The sequence below is a fragment of the Typopeltis vanoorti genome, chromosome 19, assembly GCF_054136105.1.
Source record: "Typopeltis vanoorti isolate ZY-2024b chromosome 19, IOZ_Tvanoo_1.0, whole genome shotgun sequence".
Lineage (NCBI taxonomy): Eukaryota > Metazoa > Arthropoda > Arachnida > Uropygi > Thelyphonidae > Typopeltis > Typopeltis vanoorti.
The window spans coordinates 53,553,190-53,573,460 of NC_143567.1; the positions used below are offsets into that span (position 1 = coordinate 53,553,190).

At 36.5% G+C, this 20,271-nt stretch overlaps 1 long non-coding RNA gene across 15 annotated transcripts in view; it reads left to right on the forward strand.

Moving 5' to 3' along the window:
* Window positions 1-20,271, forward strand: part of LOC150096118 (uncharacterized) — a 75,966-nt gene that overhangs the window by 45,979 nt on the left and 9,716 nt on the right. For 11 of the 15 annotated variants that reach the window (XR_016549896.1, XR_016549897.1, XR_016549891.1 and 8 more), the window contains one exon: window positions 8,706-8,806. The exons of 1 other annotated variant lie outside the window; for it this stretch is intronic. This is a non-coding gene — a long non-coding RNA (uncharacterized LOC150096118). Of the gene's footprint in view, window positions 1-996; window positions 1,079-5,243; window positions 7,341-8,688; window positions 8,807-20,271 lie in introns of those variants that run through there. 3 more of the 15 variants (XR_016549892.1, XR_016549893.1, XR_016549895.1) reach the window with 3 other exon arrangements.

The following is a 20,271-nucleotide window of genomic DNA, read 5'->3' on the forward strand; positions in this document are numbered from 1 at the left end:
TATTATTGTCCTGTTGCAGAATGGTGATTAGTGTTAAGGATATTTATTGTTGATGATCTTGGAGCTTGCGATATTTGAGTACTACATTTGTCGTGCGACTAAGAGGAATGGAGATGAATGGTCATCAGCAAAACTAGAAACAGAACTTGAGATCAGTCAGTGACGTTCGTTTCTGTAGATTAAGAGGAAAAGGAGAAAATATAACAGAGCCAAGAGAAGCACTTTCATTGGTGAAAAAATTTGATGAGAGAACACGATTACTATGACACACACACACACACACACACACACACACACACACACACACACACACACACACACACACACACACACACACACACACACACACACACACACACACACTGAACGACCAGAAAGAAAACCTTCTGCCCAATTACCAAAATGAAAGGACACCATAACATTCTCAGATTTTCTCAGATCACCATAATTTTCTCAAATGCCACGATAAACATAAAAGGTACCAGCTCGAGTTCTTCAAACCTTTCCATGTTCATATGTTTAAAAATAGATGGGTGACGTCACCCATCTATTTTTAAGTTTCGAAGATCACACGCAGAACTAATGTGCCAGAATAATGTTTACTATGTATATTTCTTTAGAGAGAAGTAAGTTAAGAGCAAATATGGTTATGTCGACGGTAGACATTTATCTCCTTTTTTTTTTTTTTTCGAACTGACTCAATATGGATTTCTTACCCGTCTGTGGGTTGAATGTATAATAAGTATAGTGCAGTGCATACTTGAGAAATTAAAGTTCAGGAGTTCATCTCTTAAATGCAAGAAGAGAGAAACGAACACACTGTTTCGATATATAGCTTCTTCATGATTCTTCCGATATATTCTTTGAGTAAGGTCATAGTCACACCCTTAGGCTTGATGAGTATTGTAATAACTGTCATAATTGTAGGTGATTTGCCAAAGTCATCTATGCAGGAGCTAAAAGAAAATGATGCCCGCAGGTTATCTTTGTCTTTAGGTAACGTTACTAATTTGGGCGCTGACATCTTGAAGAGAGAAAGAAGAAATTGCAGTCTTCTGAAGTGCCGTTTGTAGAAGTGGTGAGTTTCTTGTATTTAGCTAATTCAGAGTCTGATTCAAATTCATTAATCGTTGTTTTAAAATGTTATAAGGTTTCAGTGCATGCAGTGAATGAGACTGGAGGTTTTTGCTAAGTGACTTGCGATATGCTCTTTCTTTTCTTTCTTTTTATTTGTCAGATTACCTTCTTACGTTTATTGGAACAATTATAGCTTGAATATTGAGCAGAACTTTTGAATGCACCAAAAAATAAAAGTCTTTATTCCAACAACAATAATATTTGCAACTGAAACAGACCAAGAACTGGAGTAGTAAATAGTCTGATATTGGAATTGGGGAAAAAAGTCATCAAGATCATCTCTCTCTTCACGCGATTGTAATGTCGGAAGACACGATGTTGGTAATGGCTCATAAAAGGACGTTCTTATTACAGCTGATACTCCTCCATTTCGTGTTTCGTCGAATATGTAAATGAAAAACACAATACTCACCTGAAATAGATATTTGACACACTTCTACTTTACTAGGGATACTCACCTCCTGTGTATGATAATACGAGTGAGATATTCTTCCTTCAATAAGACGTCAGTGGACCAGCTGGTCTTACTTCATCAAATGATGAAGGAAATATTTGATGAAGTAAATTTCCATCTTACTTCATCAAATGATGGAAAATTTTTGAACTCATCCCAGACGTCTAAAGTTGGTTTGTTCGGTGGAAATTAGGACCAGTTCATTAAAGCATGTTGACATAGTTCCTGCAGTATGAGATGCATCGTCATGTAGAATGATTTGGTTCCGTTAAACTGCTCCAGTCTGTAAAACATTGTATTATTCAAAATGGTTTCGCATTCGTTGGTGTTCATCCATCCATCAATCCAAGTACTGAAAACAAAAGTTCATGTCCATATGAGGGAAATTAGCTCCAGTTCTTTACCATCCCTGCATGCAAATTTCACAGGGAATATTGCACTCGCGCTTATGTGAGCCGAAATAACTACAGTCATCCACCAGATGAGAGACTGATGCAGAATGATCGATCACTCTCTATATCAAGAACTTCCATTACACTATTCACCTCTAAGGATGTTCCTTACACCCTGCGCTGTTTATTCAAAGAACTCTAAACATATGTTTAAAGTTCTTTCCTGGGAACAAAAAATGCAGCTCTTTACCTAGTGTTCTACTTCTTATCTCAAACTCCTGCACACTTAGTGAAGTTCTGATGGACTATTTGTACATCGGACTGTTCTTATTCTGTACCATATTTCCTAACATCGTTGGGTTTTTTCCATCGTTAGAAGCTTCTCTGTCACATCCGCCATGCGTTTTATAGTTAAGGTGAAATCCTGAAAGTACAATTTTTTTTTTACAATGACGATGTTTATGATTCTCCTCACATATACATAATGTTGATAAATATACTCAAGTATACTTTAAACATTTTCTGTTGGTTTTGCATTTATTTTAGGCTAATCGCTTCTTATAAACAAATGACAATATGTTCCTTATATATATAAGGAACATATAAGGTAAATACTAAATAAAAATAAAATACATAGGGTAAATACATTATTAGATACTTTTCATAGTCTGTATAAATGTTTAAAATAAATTAGTGAGTTTTTACAATATTTTATTTTATTTATTTGTGTGTGTGTGTGTGTGTGTGTGTGTGTGTGTGTGTGTGTGTGTGTGTGTGTGTGTGTGTGTGTGTGTGTGTGTGTGTGTGTGTGTGTGTGTGTGTGTGTGTGTGTGTGTGTGTGTGTGTGTGTGTGTGTGTGTGTGTAAGAGCAGTAGCCATATTGGTTACTAGAAAATTAAATTTGCGCGATTCGGTCACTGAAAACTCCAGTGTCTGCATCTATGATGGTCCACGTATGGTATATACACTTGGTCATCGACTTACGACCGACTTCCGTTCTGGCTGACAGGTCGTAAGTCGATCTGGTCGTATGTCGGCCATATATTTATTAACAGTATTCTTTAACCTTTCTACTCTTTTTATCGTCTTTATAATTTATTTTTATAATCGTTTAAATTTATAATTATGTATATTGTACATAATGTGAAAAATAATACTGTACGTACTGTACTGTAAATAAACACAAAAATACAATCTAAAATTAATGTAAAAATTAATACAAATGAAATGTTTTTTCTTCATATATCTCACGATTACAACGCACATCATCTTGAATGATACGTTTAACTTTTGTGAATCGTTCGACATTAGGGTCCATTGCTTCGAAACTGGAGAGAGCTTTATTCAGCTGCGAAAAAGAATCTGATAAACTCTTTGCAGTGAATTTCTTTTCTGGCTCCTCTTCTTCTTTCTCTTCTTCCTCTCTCGCTTTTTCTTCTGACACTCTCTGTGCTTCCAATTCAATCAACTCTTCATCCGAAAGTTCTTTTATTTCACAGTCTAGCAACTCCTCTACGTCTTCTATTTCACATTCTAATTTAAGATTTTTTGCAAGTTTAACCATTTTTTCTGTAATCACTTCCAGTTCCTCTCCTTTTTCAAATCCTTCAAATGTATTCGCATAACATTTTAGACACCTTTTTCCAAATTCCTGACATACAATTCTTTGTTACACATTTCCATGCGGTCGAAACATTCTTGATACACTGAAGAATGTTGTACTGCTTCCAAAAGTCTCGCAAAGATAAATCAGCATCAGAATCTATCGCTTCGATGGCTTGTGCGAATGTCGTTCTGAGGTAATGCGCCTTGAACGCTGAAATAGCACCCTGATCCATGGGTTGAATGAGAGCGGTTGTGTTGGTGGCATAAAAACCACTCTAACATCATGCTGAAGGTCATCTAGATAAGGAGGGTGGGCAGGGGCATTGTCCATAATCAATAAAATCTTGAAAGGGAAACCTCTCTCTGCACCAAATTCACAAGCCTGGGGAATAAAGCAGTTCATGAAACAGTCTTCGAACAGTTCTTGAGTCATCCAAGCTTTAGGGTTTGAACGGTAGTAAATGGGAAGTGTGGTCTTGTTGATGTGCTTAAATGCACGAGCGTTTTCTGAACGATAAATGAGAAAAGGCTTCTTCAGCTTAAAACCCGCGGCATTCCCACCAAGGAACAAAGTCAACCGATCCTTTAAAGCTTTGAATCCTGGCATCCGTTTTGCTTCTTGGTGTATGTACGTACGATTAGGCATGCGTTTCCATTGCAAGCCGGTTTCATCTACGTTAAATATTTGTTCCGGTGATAACCTTCTTCTTTGATTAAAGAGTCGAAACTATCAACGAATTTTTGGGCTTCATCTTCGTCTGCACCTCCTGTTTCTCCTGTGACACGTACATTATGCAAAGCAAATCTTTTTTTTAAAACGCTTAAACCATCTAGTACTAGCCTGAAAATCTTCCGTGTAATTGTCTCCGGTGCGTGATTTTAAACTCTGAAACAGACTTCTAGCCTTCGCTTGTACTGTGCAAAGGCTCATGGATGAATTTTTCTGTTAAATCTTCCATCCACATAAACAACAATTTCTCCATTTCATTGTCGTTGTTTGGTTAAAATTGTAGACTTCATAGGTGCGGAACCTTTCACAGCTTCCGGAATTCTTTCTTTGTCCTTAAGTATCGTCGATACCGTGGAATGTGATAACTTCAAGTCACGTGCTATCGTATTCACTTTCTTTCCGCATTCATACTTCTGGATAACTTTCATTTTACACTCTAAACCAATAGTTTTCCTTGACTTCTTAGCTGGCGTATCTGTAGATTAGATGAAGGCATTTTCCTTTTACTAGACATTTTATGGGTAGTATTTCAGTAGAATTTTAATTAATAGACCACACGCAACAGATGCTTGAAAGCGACTGAGTGTATGTGAGAGATAGTTATCGTATACGGATTATCGTACGATGACTATCGTATCCCATAGTTATCGTACGCGCAGCTGCCTGATTTATTATTAATTTATTCATTCATTTTTTTTTTTTTTGTGGTCGTAAGTGCGGACGGCCGTAAGTCGACGACCAAGTGTACTTGTCGTAATACATGAGAATCATAATTGGACGTGATATGTAAGTTATAGTGATCTCTTATAATATACGTTTAAAATAAAGGTCAACATAATTTAGTCGCAAGACGTAGTCTCTCAATATTTTTCTGAAAGCATATTCTGAGGTTATTGAGTTTATTTCATTTGGGAGTTTCTTGCAGCTGCTTGTTGCTAGATGTTCGAAGGATTGATGAAAAAGTTCTTTGTTGCCTTGGGTACTACTGACTGACAAGTTCCAGCCACAGTGTAAACAAGAGTCTACATTATGTTCCGAAATTTTTAAGACGTTCTTTCTTACATATAATAAACAACAATAAAGATAGAATTTTCTGTAATAATCGCAAAATATTATGGATGCCAAACAGATTGTTGGTTGAATGTGTGAAGTAACTAATGGCTATATCACTACTATTGTTACTATTACGTGACACCTTCAAGGAATCAAAAGATTCGTCGAGGGTGGGCACCTACTCTACAACTCTCGGTCATCAACTACAGCGAACCGCCCCATCTACACCAACACCATCTACTGTCCACCACCACCACTAGTATTTCCACAGACAATCACAAACATCCATGCCCACGGCGGGATTCGAACTCGTAGCCTTTTGGCTGGAGAGTAGATACGTTAACCTCTCGGTCAACCAGGCCGGCATATCTAATTATTCTATTTTGTATTCGTATCAAAGGAAGCAGATTGTTGTGATAATCTTCACCCCAGCAGGTGATACCACATTGCAGTGAGGAATTTACCCAGGAATAATACAAGCATCTTAAGAATGCTGCATTTACAAATTTTTTAACATAATATATTCTGTTAATTACGAACTTTAACTTATTTGTTAAAATGTGATGTGGGAGTTCCATTTCGGATTGCTATCGATGTGGAGACCCAAATATTTGACTGATTTTGTTTTTTTGATAAGCTACAGTTACAATTGTGGATATCTTTACATTTCATGCGATTTTATGGCTATATTATGATCTAGCTTATCTGTTAATGTGAAGTACATAGATCTCGTTTTATCGGCATTCATTTTAGGACCATTATTGCTAAACAATAATGATTTGAATCTGATTTTCTAGCTCCTCAAGGGTCGTTTCGGTGTATTCTAATGCCATATCATCAGCTAACGATATCATTCAGACAAAAAAGTTTGTATTTACGCAGATCATTAACATATATTAAACATTGGATGGATCATCGCACCGAACTCTGCAGAACACCTTATTTTATTATTTTTGTTGTGCTATTGAATGTGTCGTAGCTGGTATATTGGTATAGGATTAGAACCAGTCTTTAATAACTCCTCTAATGCTTATCTAGACATTTTCAGTAGTAGTGGGTCATGATGAACACAGTCGCACGCTTCAGATATATCAAGAAAAACGACTGCTGTGTACATTCCTTTATTTATGCCATTATAAACTGTTTTATGGAATTCCAATAGCATTTTTTCGGTTTGGAGATTCCTAAAGTGCTAGAAAAGATCTCAAAAAACTGTTAATAGAACCTTATGTTACATGTTATATTTGTGTTACATTCCAATTTTAGAAGTTATTTAATAAATTCGTCTGTCGATCTTACTCTAATAATAAATCTAGTAGTCTGCGTATCCATGTTAACGATACTTTTTTTTCGTATATTTTTAATGTATTCATTTCGATCTTAAGACGTAAATACATTTCTGATTTGCTGGATTAATGTTAGGTCAATTACGCCGATGATTCAGAATTTTAGTAATAAATTTTATTATCTTTACATTTAGTCTTGTATTTCTTCAACGGCGCAAATCTGCAAAGGCTGAATCTCCTAATTCAAGTTACAGATATTCAATTACAAGATAATATTGAGATATATCTAAAAACGAAAAAACTGTTTGGTTAATTTCTTTCCAATCATGGTTCGTTTAAATCGTTTATTCTCGGTGAGCAAAGTTAATTTGCATTTCCTAAATCGGTCTGTTATGTCTTTAGACTTATTGCAAAATATATACTATTATGCTCCTTGGCTGAAATTTCGATTCTTTGTTTTTCAAGGAAATCTTTCTTGTCTTTAAAATCCATCCATATATACTGAGGCATATACTGTATCACCTCTCTTTATAAGTCACTTACTTAAAACAAGAAAACAAAACAAACTATAGCCTAAACGTTTACTCTTGATGGAAACCATTGAATAATCAACTGCAAATTCTTACTCAGCATTTAAATTATAATGCTACTATGTTTTCTAATTAGGAGCTTTATACATGGAATATTTGACGTGGCTGATAATGACATTATTCCTAAATTATTATACGAACAAATAGGAACGATAAGAAGGCTCGAGCTTCTTAGTTACATTTCTTAATAGAATTAAATAGAAAAAAATTGTTGTTCATTAAATAACGTGTTTTATTCAACATCAGATTTGATAAACCTTTGGAGACTGAGTGGGCAGTTCAGTCTCCACTGGTAACCAATCAGAGATAGCTGGCCCAAGGCTATCACTAATTAATCGGTATGCAGTGAAGAAGGCGGCTAACAAGCGCCGCCATTTCGTGCTTCCTAAACCTAACACATTATTTTAATGCCTGAAAATAGTGTGGGTTCGAAGGCCGATTTTCTTGAGTTTACGCGACGAAAAACCCGAGTTTCCAGGAGAAAAAACTCGCTTGCCCGTACCAGAGATCGACTAACTCGGAAACTGGTCGAAAAAAAGGCTTAGAAAACGTTCCTCGAGTTGGCGACTAGAATTGAACTTACAAGTCTTCCTTCGTGCGGGCAAGCGTCGTAGAGTGCAAACGCTACTTCTACTGAGCTACACAGGCTCCCTAACATAATCATTTATAATAATGTGCAGTTAGTAAACATAATGTTTGTAAAGAATCAATGTGTCTGAATTTCTTGTATTGCTCCCATATGTCTATGCAATGTAAAACATGCGTCCACTCCGTCTTGCTCCTCCTGTCATCTGCTCAGATTCGGGCGAATGTCAGGATTTTGCCTCCAAGAAAAACTCGAGTTTTTTGATCTCACAAGAGAGGCAAATCGCTCAGTAAAATCCTCGCAATTCAGAGACACAATATTTTGTTAGTTACAAATGAGTGCGATAAACTGTCGTTCTCTAAACTTATATTAATAATTATGCAAAAGCAGCTGCATTGAAATAAATTGTTTCATTGTAATCAAATATCCATTTTACAACTTATTGACTCGAGCAATCCGTTCGTGACTTTTTCACATGTTATGCATGCTATAAAATAATAACGAAATAGTATTTAACTATTACTATTTTATTAATAAGCGCTCATGGGCACTTGGATATCTAAACTGTTACTGTATTTGTATTTGTTTTCAATATTTAATGTGGTAGAATGTCAGGGATTGATGTTTTACGTTGAGGGTCAATTCCATAATATTTTGGACTATGTTTTAAAATACTCCTAGTTATAAACTTTATTTATTATCATTTGAATATATTTTGCATCATAAGTTTTTTCCGTCTTTAATCTCTTTGGTTTACTTTAATGTTTTATAAATTCAGTAATAGTAAACGAAATTGAAATTCTCTCCTATTGTTTATCGTTTCTTCTAACTTCTCTATTTTTCATAACTTCTGCTGATGGCGGCTTGCGTAGGTACACTGAAATAACCCTTCTTGAACGGTATGGTCAGAATTCTCTTCGATCAACTTTTCTTCTTTCCCAAGAAATAAAAAATTCAATCTCAAGTTTGAAAGGTGAGTTCTTTACGTCTGTGATATTAAGTGTGAATGCAGATGTCTTAGCATATATTACAATATATAATATAACAGTCTTTTAATAATTCGAATGCACTTACTTCTTTTTAAAGTGTCATGCTATTAAGTTATAATAGCATGACATAAATTTAAAAACGAGCCATTAAACCCCCCTGCGTTCTCCAGTTTACAGGCATATTCTTCGTTGATATCATCAGGATCTAAAGGTTCATCAGCACTGACGTCATCATCTTCGTTATCACGTGGACAAGGAAGATTTTAGAGGAGAAAACGAAGCAAATATTATCATGGGTTTATTTGCAAAATATAATTAACTTACTGCACTACCCTTTTACACTGTACATTATACATTATACTCACGAGGTGCGATCAAAAGGATGTCATTCAAACAGACCACCAGATGACTCTACTGCAGTTGTGCAAAGCTCTTCTGATAGGTGGACGTAGACCAAACAAGTAGAGATGTATTGTACAGAGTCCCTTTTGTGATTTAAGTTCCAACAAAAAATGACTTCAGAAACCACATGTCCGTCAAGTTTCTTCACGCGTAGAAATCTCTTGCAGAACGTAGGATATTAAACTCGCTTTGCGGATTGAAAGCATTGAACAGAACTCAAATTGGCACTGGAGGCTTCGAAGAAGATACTAGTCCAAGGGAAAGAAGTAATACACCCGCTGTCCAAAAAGAAACCGAACTTTTCGAAAATAGAAGAAACTAGTGACGCTACCTGTTGTATCTTTTTGTTGTATTTTTTGCGGCAACCTTCATTAGTGTTGTGTCAACTGTTTATGACATTTGTTTCATTAGAAACCGAGTTATAGTGCCAAGAGGGATAGTGTGTTTTGACGAACGGTCGGAAAATGAGTATCAAACAGAGGGCCGCGATTGAATTTTGTGTTAAAATTGGTGAAAGGTTTACCGAAACGCATCAAATGCTTCAAAAAGCATACGGTGATGAATGTTTATCCCGTACGCAAGTTTACGAGCGGTTTAAGCGATTTCAAAGTGGTCGTGAGACGCTTGAGGACGACGAAAAGCCCGGCCGTCCAAAAACTGGACTGAGCAAAGTTAACATCCAAAAAGTGCGTGATTTCATCAAAGAAAACCCGAAATCGTCCGTGAGATTGATTGAAGATGAATTGGCGATTCCAAAATCAACTATACACACCATTTTGACCGAGAGTTTGGGCCTTCGTAAATTGAATTCGCGATTTGTTCCCCACAAGTTGAACGACGACCAAAAATTGTATCGAATTGAACACTGCAAGGACCTCGTTAAAACCGCTCATAAGGACTCAAACTTCCTTGAAACGATCGTTACTGGTGATGAGGCGTGGTGTTTTGAGTATGAGCCTGAAACAAAGCGCCACAGTGCTGAGTGGGACACCAGAAGAGGGACATCCGAAAAAAAGTCGCTCGGAGAAGTCCAAAGTAAAGATAATCCTGATTTGTTTCTACGATTCCAAGAGCACTATGCATAAAGAATTCGTTCCGCCTGGCCAAACAGTCAATGGTAAGTTTTATCTCGACGTTTTGAAGCGATTGATAGCGAGAATCCGTCGCGTACGGCATGAATATCGTGACGATCGACGGTTCGTCAAAACACACTGCCACTCTTGACGGCAGTGTGTTTTGTTTCATTCTAATGAAACAAATGTAATGAACAGTTGACACAACACCAATGAAGGTTGCCGCTTTCGACAAAACGACACAACAGATGGCGCCACTAGTTTCTTCTATTTTCGAAAAGTTCGGTTTCATTTTGGACAGAGGGTATAGAACGATCCGTAGTGTCATGATAATCTGAATCAACACAAAGTTCAAACAAAGTCATAGGCTGGTGAATAATTATGATATCGAAGCCATTTGTGACATTATTCTCAGATTTAAATGTAACCTCAGCTGATTTCAATGAACACAGATTCTTCCATTTTAAACTTACATTACTTAGTAAAACCGTGTTTAGTTTTTACGTACTGCATCATTGTGCTTATTTAGAAAGATTTAATTACAGTTTATCACTTTATCACTTTGATGTTACAAATGATTTCGTCGTGTTTTATAGTGATATGACAATGAGAGAGTGTAAAATTTGAAATTCTAATTGAATTGTTTGATAATTATGAAAATAATTGTAGTATACATATTGATATTAATATACTAACGTATGTTAATATCAATACGTATACCACAATTATTTTCATAATTAACTAATATTAATATCAATAATATTAATATTAATATTATTGATATTATATACTAAAGTATAGAACCCAAAGGCTTCTTCACCTTAGCACAAATACGATACTAGATTGGAGAACTCAGCGAGAGTTTATAGTCAAATATGAAAATAGAGTTACAAAATTCCAAAAAATTACCAGAGGCTTTATGAGAACATCACCAAGGGAATCAGAGTTGCCTTGGTATGCACTACTTGAAAGACACAAGCTCTGCTCAGAAGCACTTATGTTTGTCTTTTGTTAATGCTTAATTAGGTTGGTTATGTGAGAGCCGTTTTGAGTGTTGGTTCTCAGAAAACCAGACAGAAGCCGAGAGAGAGAGAGAGAGAGAGAGACTTCTGAACTTCCTAGACACACAAGACTATCTCTCCGCTCTCTCTCCATCCCCTCATTCCTCGGTTGTACGGCCTGCCTAAGCTCCACAAAGCTGACACTCCTTTAAGACCTATTGTGGAAGGTATTGACTCACCTACGTACAATCTGTCTAAATATCTTGCAGCTTCTCTAAAACATCTAGTTGGCAATTCCTCCTCCTTCATCAAAAACTCTAAAGATTTCATCTCAAAAATACAAAATTTGAATCTTATAGACTCTGACAGAATGGTGAGGTTTGACATCGTGTCTCTTTTTACGAATGTACCTACAGATGAAGTTCTGACTCTTCTTAAGGACAAGGTTTCTAAAAAAATGTTTGCTCTTCTAACTCACTGCATCAATTCCGGATATTTCTGCTATGAAGATAAAACATATAAACAAACTAGCAGGTTAGCTATGGGCAGCCCTCTATCTCCACTGTTAGCTAACATTTTTTTAGAAAATTTTGAAGAGAGAGCTATTTCTTCAGCTACTTTAAAACCTAAACTGTGGTTATGCTACATTGATGATGTCTTCCTTATCTGGGAACATGGTTTAGAGGAACCTCAAAACTTCCTAAACCATTTAAATAATCAACTTCAGAACATTAAATTCGCATCAGAACTAGAGATTAACGGCATTCTCCCCTTTTTGGATTTAAAGATCAACAGTCTGACTGTCTTAAATTTTCAATTTTTTGAAAGACCACCCACACTGATAAATATTGGGCTCTTCTCATCACTTCCATCCTCAGAAACTTGGCATCATCTCCACCCTCGCCCATCGAGCAAGATGTCTCACTTCCACAGAAGAAGACCTTCAAACAGAGCTTAACTTCCTGAAAAACACCTTAAATAATGGATATTCGTCTCGTAGCATCACTAAACGTCAACATAAAGACCGACTATACTACCCTGCCAAAACTTCGTTCTTTTCTGAGTCGACCAAAACCAAAACACAACCAACTGCATTTTCCTAGTGTTTATAAAGTTTTGTGCGACTGTGGTCGACCTTATTTTGGCCAGACAGATAAATCTGTTTCACTTCGTCTTGAGGAAAATAGACGTGACATCTCCTACAGTAGAACACGAGCGAGCGCCCTTTCCAGTCATGTCCTCTTCTCGGCAAGCTCTAACCTTGAAGAACAGCCACATCAAGTTGACTGGGAACGCACTACTAATTTATATATATGCAAGGATGAATTTGAAAGAAGAATTATCGAATTCTTCTTTCTAATCAAAAGAAATAGTTCCGGACCCTTCACACTTGAACAACAATCTAAGCTACAATTTGCCTGATTCCCATAGCGCAGTAATCCAATACTGGCGCTCTAAAATTAGCTGTCACACATTCTACTCATGCGAACGGTAGCACGCGGTCACCTATTCAAATATGACTGTTACTATTCTGCTTCTTTTTATTAAGCTGGAAAGTCCATGTTTTTTACCTTGTTTTTTTTATATCTTATGTTATTTCTTACTCACCTGAAGAAGTCGGAATACCGATGAAACTAGTCGTGATTTATTAAAAGTTTTTGTTATACTTCCTCGGGTTCTAGTCAGTTAAATTTTAATCTTATAAATGTATATAGCCCGAGTAAATCCTAATTTCAATAATATATATAATGTGTGTGTGTTACAAGTCTGATGAGCAGTAAGCATCTAACATGAGTTTTTCCATGCGCTTAAGTCTTAAATGAGAAGGATTTTAAAGAGAAGAATTTTTATGATAAGTTACAGAAATGTGTGGAACAAGTAGCGAAACATGACATGGTTATTCTTATGGGTGACGAATGCTAAAGTTAGCCAAAGAAAAAAAATGAAGATGAGAGAGCAGTCGGATACAAAGCATGTGGTTTAAGAAATTAGAATAGTGACCCGCTGGTAGCATTTTGCGATAGGAGGGAAGCTGTTTATTTAAGCGTAAAGACATACACAAAATGACCTGGATATCACCTGATGTAAAATCCACAAACCAAATTGTTCATATTACGATCAAAGGGGAATTTTAGGAGCGCACTCTTGGATGTTAAAGTAAGGCAAGAAATTGATGTAGTATCCGATCGTTACTTAGTAACAACCAGAATTAAATTTAAACTGCACGGGATTAAAAATAAAAATTCGAAATCAGAACCGAAGGATAAAATACGACCTGTCTAAATTAAAAATGAATGAAATAAAGAAAAAGTTTTGTATTATGATAAAAAATCGATTTCATGGGGAGAACGTAGAAAGCCAGGAAGACATTGAAATGCAATGAAAAAGTTTGAGGTTGCAAGAGACTGTTAGGGTGCTAAGAAGAGGAAAGAGGACAAGGATGTATTATCAGATAAGCCCTGGAAACTCATAGAAGAAAAAGCATAAAGTTAAAATGACGTTTGAAAGTGCTGAATCCAAGAGAGCTAAAAAAAATCATTTCAGCAATTATAGGCAGAAAGACAAGTTCGTTAAAAGATCTTCAAGAGAGGTTAAAAGGAATGACGTGGGCAGTTTGGCAAAAGGCTGTAACATCAGGACAATTGGAAGATTGTATGACAAGGAAAATACCCTTCTGAAAGACAGAAGCTAGTAAAAATTATAACAGACAAAACGGGAAAGCACATTTTGATGAGATTTTAATGTGTCTTTTTTTAAACATATAACTAATGACGTATTAGAAGTTGAGTAATGGAAGAACCCTCCTGTAAGCATATATTTGAATATTGCATCAGAATCTACATATAAATATGAAGTAACGAACGTAATAGAGAAAATGAAAAGCGCAAACGCTTCGAGCAATGATAATAGAGGAATGGAAAATTTTAAGACAACTAAAGAAACTGCTGATAAACTGCAATTGATTTTAATGTGTTAGAGACTGATATGTAAAAAGGAAAGAAGCAATGATAATTATCATCCCTAAGAAAGGCGATCTCACTAGATGTGAGAATTGGAGGAGAATTAGCTTACTGTCAGTATCTGCAAACGTGTTCTGTAGAATAATGAGAGATAGAATAAAAAACGAAGCACAGAAGTTTGTTTCAGAACAGGTGGAAGTACTGTGGATCAAACTTTTACTTCAACGAACATCATTGAACAAAGCATAGAATTTACAAGCCCATTATACCTGAATTTTATAGATTTTGCTAAAACCTTTCACAATATTGACAGAGAAACATTATGGCTAATTATTAAGTTATGGAATTTCCGACAAATACGTGAGAATTGTGAAAGAAATGTACACTCAATGGACAAAATATTAGAGACCTACCTAATAGCGTGTCGGTTCTCCACTGGCACGATAACAACCTCTACTCTCCAAGGCATTAACTCCACCAGATGCTTGAGTAATTCCAGCCACGCGTGTTGCAGCACTGTCCACAACAGCGCCTTAGATTTCAGTCCCGGATACATGGATCTGAGGGCTCGCTCTACGGCATCCTGATGGCATTTAAATTTGGGGATCTTGGACCACTGGATTGCCCCAAACTCAGACGATTGTTCTTCGAACCATGTCTGGGTGGTTGCTGCCCGCCGGGGCTTGCATTATCTTGCCGAAACAGATCATCGGCTGGGATGCACGAAGGCAATGAAAGTGTGCAGATGATCAGCGCCACCACCTTCTTGAACAGAGCTCACCTGGCACGACCGGGCCATGCCCTTCTGCTGTCAACTCCACACCCGCCTCCTCCAGTCAGCTCGGTATAAATGATAACGGAATTCATCAGACCACACGACTCTGGTCCACTCTATTGAGGTCGAGTTTTGATGGTCCCAACACCAGACGAAGCGCAATGCCGGTGACGAGCTCTCAGTGCTACCCGATTAGGGCGTCGGCTACCGTAGCCCATGGTGGGCAGGGCATTCCGTATTGAACCTGGATGTGATTTGTGCCGTCGTTGCCTTGCGATTAGTCTGTACGAGACTGGACCGTCTACGTCGACCCCAGTCATCAATAGTGTGTGTGTGTGTAGTCGGCCACCACTTGCTCGCTGGTACTTCCGTTGATGGTATACTCGCGGTAGATCCTTGATGCGGTTGCCTTCGAGAACCCTAGGGTCCTGACCACTTCGGTAATAGAATGACCCATTTGTCTTTCGCCGATAATACGTCCAAGATCAAAGTCGCTAAGATCGCCATATTTACCCATGTTCGTCGATTACGATGCACAGTTAGGAAGTCCCGATGTCTTCCTATTTACAGTCTACGCTAGGTTTGGGTACGTTTCACTCTGTGCGGGGGATGCCAGTGTCAACTTCCCATCATTCTAATGTTTTGTCCGTTGAGTGTATAAAGGAAGTAAAAGTGTGCTATTGCATAGCAAAACACATCCGTATGGTTTGAGATAATATCTCATATGAGGAGGGTTGTGCAATATCTGCGTTATTGTTTAATATAGTCATCGATTGGATTACGAGAAAAGTTCCAGGTGCAAGAAGAAGAATGAAAGAGAATTCTAATTCTATGTCAGTCAGAAGATTATGCTATTGACATAGTTTTAATATCATCAAAATACAATGGCATACAAACAAAATCGGAATTGTGTAAAACAGCTGAAATGGTTGGACTTAAAATCAATAGGATTAAAACAAAAGTGCTTAAACTAAACATCCACAAAGAGATCAAAATCAATCAGCAGAAGCTAAGAATTTTATACTTACTTGGGAGCAAATGTAGATACTGAAGGTGGAACTGAAGGAAAAAACGAACGACTGACAAATGTTTTAAATTATCATAATAAAACCAAAACAAAGATCTTCAATAGCAATATTAAGGCCATATTATTATATGCATCAGAGACAAAAAAACAGGAAGCTAAATTAAATGGTTTTCAAAATGCCTGCATAAAATATTTAAAATATTTTAGCCTCAATATATTACAAATGATGACTTATATAAGCTGATTGTGCAAAAACGAATTACCTGTTAAATAAAAAAAAGATGCAGATGGAAATGTATTGGACACATACTGAGGATGGACAGCAGAGAGATTCTTAGAAGCTTTGACATGAATTCCAGAAGAAAAACGACAAAAGGGAAGGCCTAAATTAACTTGAAAGATAATGACAGTAAAGGAAAGCAGGCTGGCTGACTGACAGAGATGGAGAGAAGCTGAATTAGTGGCTCAGGACAGACATATCTGGATGAAACGGATCTCGAGTTTGTGCGCCATGAAACACCAAGAGGATTAGTAAAGATATCCTCCATTTCAGTTATTAATATTATTGTATTAAAATACTTTATTTAGTAAAATATTTTTTATTGTTATGCTATTACTAATAAACTATTAATTCTAATGCCGAAAATGAGTAAATAATCTACCAGACATTAACAAGAATATTCGTATTCTTGTATATTCGAATATATCAGCGTATGTAATCCTGGCATGCTAGCTTTACCAGACAACGAGATCAGTGGATCAGTTAATTATCACACTTCCAATATTCCAAAATAGAATTTTTCTTGTTCATTACTAAGGTTATCTAAAAAAAAGCGTAAATTCACTAACCTGATTTGCTGCTAGCTCAATAGAATATAAACTCGAACACCTTTCGAGAGAGCAGAAAAACGGCCGTCTGAAACAAATAAGGAACTGAATCCTCGTGTTACTGAATTACAGCTCATCCGCTGAGCTAAGGTCAAAATTCAAGAGTATCGAAAAGGAATACGTTTCGTCACGTAAATTAACGAATAATAATAATAAAACAGGGAGGACCTTCGCTCTAGGTTGAAACGCAATTTGATCGTGTCCTGCACAATATCTGGATTGCTTTGAAATTGCATTGAAGCTGTAATTTGTCGTGCTGAATACCATTACAACCCTCAAGAGTCTGAAATTGTAAACAAGCTAAATAGTAAAGCTATCAAATGATAACTATCAAACTCATCTATCAAATGTTAACATTTCATAGACGAGTTATGAAAGATCTGAGAGTTCCCTTTGTTTTCAGAAACTAACCAATGACTAAATAGACCTTTCTGATCGAAGCATCGTCATCTAGAAGACAATCTATTCTCAACAAGGAAGAACCATTGCATTATGCAGATCGTAGCAGGAAAATATACTTTACAACAGTTAAAACTATTGGAATCAAATACGTTGGAAATGCTGGACATTTGCCATTGTCCATCTTTAGAAAATACAGCCAAGGACAACTCACCAAATGGTACAATCTGTTGATTTGCCAGATCCCATAACTCGACTACTCGGTACTCAATAGTACAAGTCGTATACAATTTGTGAAGAACAGATTCGTTACATCGTTATTTACTTCTGTAAATAATTGTTGGCCTAGTTGGTCGAGTGGTTAGCTTATCAGCTCTCCAACCAACGGGGTGCGGATTTGAATTGTGTCATGGGCATAAATGTTTGTAATTGTCTTTGGGTGAGAGATTAACTTCATCGCCGGGTGTCAGACAACCGCAACACTTATTGGCGACCTAAAGTGGCTTGAACAATTCCATGTTTAGTCTCTAATGCAAGTTTTCGGGACAATATAAACATACGAAAATATATTATCAATAAAAATGGGAGAAAATCCTTATTTCGCCCTCATTAAGTCTACTATACTGTAGCTTTACAGATAAACCTTTCGTGGGTGGAACTACCTGAAAAAATAACTAAGAAGTTCCGTTATATTCTGCTACAATTAATCTTCTTCAAAAATGGTGATTAGCATTCGTTATTTTTTATATTAGCCCAAATCACATTGGAAGTTGTTTCATACGCAAAGTTAGCAACCAATCTCTGTGGGCTTTATCACTGGCGTCCCTGTTATACTTTGGTAAAACTAAATGTTTGCAAGCTGGAGTCTTTATATCATTTATTGGAGACCTAAAGTGGTCTTTGCATCTTTATGCATAGATGCAAAGGACTGACGAGAAACAGTCGAAAAAAATCTTTGTGTGTGTGTGTGTGTGTGAGAGAGAGAGAATGAAAGAGGTGGGAACGCAGATGAGCAGAAATTCTCGTCCAGTATCAATCATTTCTAAGGGACCAGAATGCCAGACTGCCATTTGTATAAGAGGTAGATTTCGTGCATTTAGCTGTTTAAAAGTTAGATTCAGATTTATTACTTGTGGTTTACAAACGTTGGTTACAGTGGAGAATGAGAATGAAACCGGATTTATTGACTCAAGTGATTTGTAATACTTTGTTGTTGTTGTTGTCGTTCTTGTTTCTTGGATTACCTTGGCACATTTACTGAAAAACCATTATTTGAATGTTGAGAGGAAATTTTGAATGTAGTGAGGAATAAAAGCCTTCATTCCAACATGCATAATTGTTTGACTTGGGCAAATCAAGAACTTGAGAGTAGAAACAATATCAGTAGTCTATCCATTTAAAGTAGGAAATGAAGTCATAAAGGTCATCCCACTTATCTCTGTTGCAATGTCAACCGACACGAGAGTGAGAATGGCTGAGAGAATAACGTTACATTACAGATGAAAGGACAAGATTATGTCCTAAAGGAAAAGATTCGACTTCAACTGCGCACTTAGATGTAGAACTGGTCGAGAAAGGATTTATTCCAGTTCTTTTCAGTAAATCTTTCAGTTTCTCTAAAAGCTTGGCGGGTGATTTTTTTGTGTGTTCAGATGACAGGCAGATGAAGTATTGATAAGTATCTCCCTAGCTAAGTCTTCTTGACTCCTCTCTACATCTCATTGCAGACTGATAGTAGTGTTATGTTTGTTATATTTCTAAGTTGATATCCTTTGATTGCCAGTTAACTGTACGCCAATCTTCACAGAATAGGCATTTACAACCTCCTTGGGTATAATAGCAGATGAATTTAGTTTTCATTTTTCTCTATGAGTAAGGGATATTTGATTTAGTTGCCAGAAACTTTCGATATGATTTCTTCTTTTATAGGACTGTCATTTTAACTTCTAGAATCTACAACGAAGTTTTGGTTTTCTATCCCTTTAGAAAACTTCCCCAAATACCTGTCTAACTGAAAAACTCACTCAGATTCTATTACAGAATCTCCAGGGTTTTGGTTTGTTTTCAAACGCTTGCAGTTTTATCTTCAATAATATTTGCGTTTACACTACTCCTCAGAAAGGCTTCTAGACTTTAATTGTTTTTTTATACGTTCCACATATTTTATTTTTATGTTCAATGTGATACTCATTTTAACCTTTTCAAAATTACACTGTAGTCACTTCTTTCTACTATACATCCGTATATATGTCTTGGACCACTTTGTAGATATTATTTAAAAAAAAACAATTCTTTTGTCTCTCCGTGCAAGTTTATGCATTTATGTTGGAACAAAGTATTAGTAATGATTACAGACCCTTAAAGAAAGATTATTAGTTTGTTTTCGGGTTCAGTGTAAATTACTTTGATTAGCTACCTTTCATTTTCTTTTTCACTATTACGTTAATCCCATACTTATTCAGAAGTGTCTAACCTGTTTTATTTATTTATTTTTGCCTTCATCTTGGTAATATCAATTACGTTGTAATTTCTGTAATTATTCTCAAAGCTTCAGCTCGTTTCCATTGATGATTCATAATGCTTAAGCCACATATCTTTGATTCAGTTGAGTTTAAGATTGTTCTAGTACGGCTCATTTATCTGTTCTTGCTGGCTCTAGGGGAGCTTGGAACCTTGTCTAACCAGTGATGTTGGGTTTGTTAAACTGAGTTTAAGCCAATACAGAATAAACTTTTGTCCACTAAACCCCGAATTGCCAGCCCATCCTCGAATCGTTCAGTGTCCAGGTGAGTATCATCTAGTAGCAGAGAGCTGTACGTAACGGTGTTGCTCAATTCTCTGATAATTTTTCAAGGACGCATATTGATTTTCTAGAGATATTCATCGCATTTATCTACTATAGAATGTTCAAAGATAAAGAACTA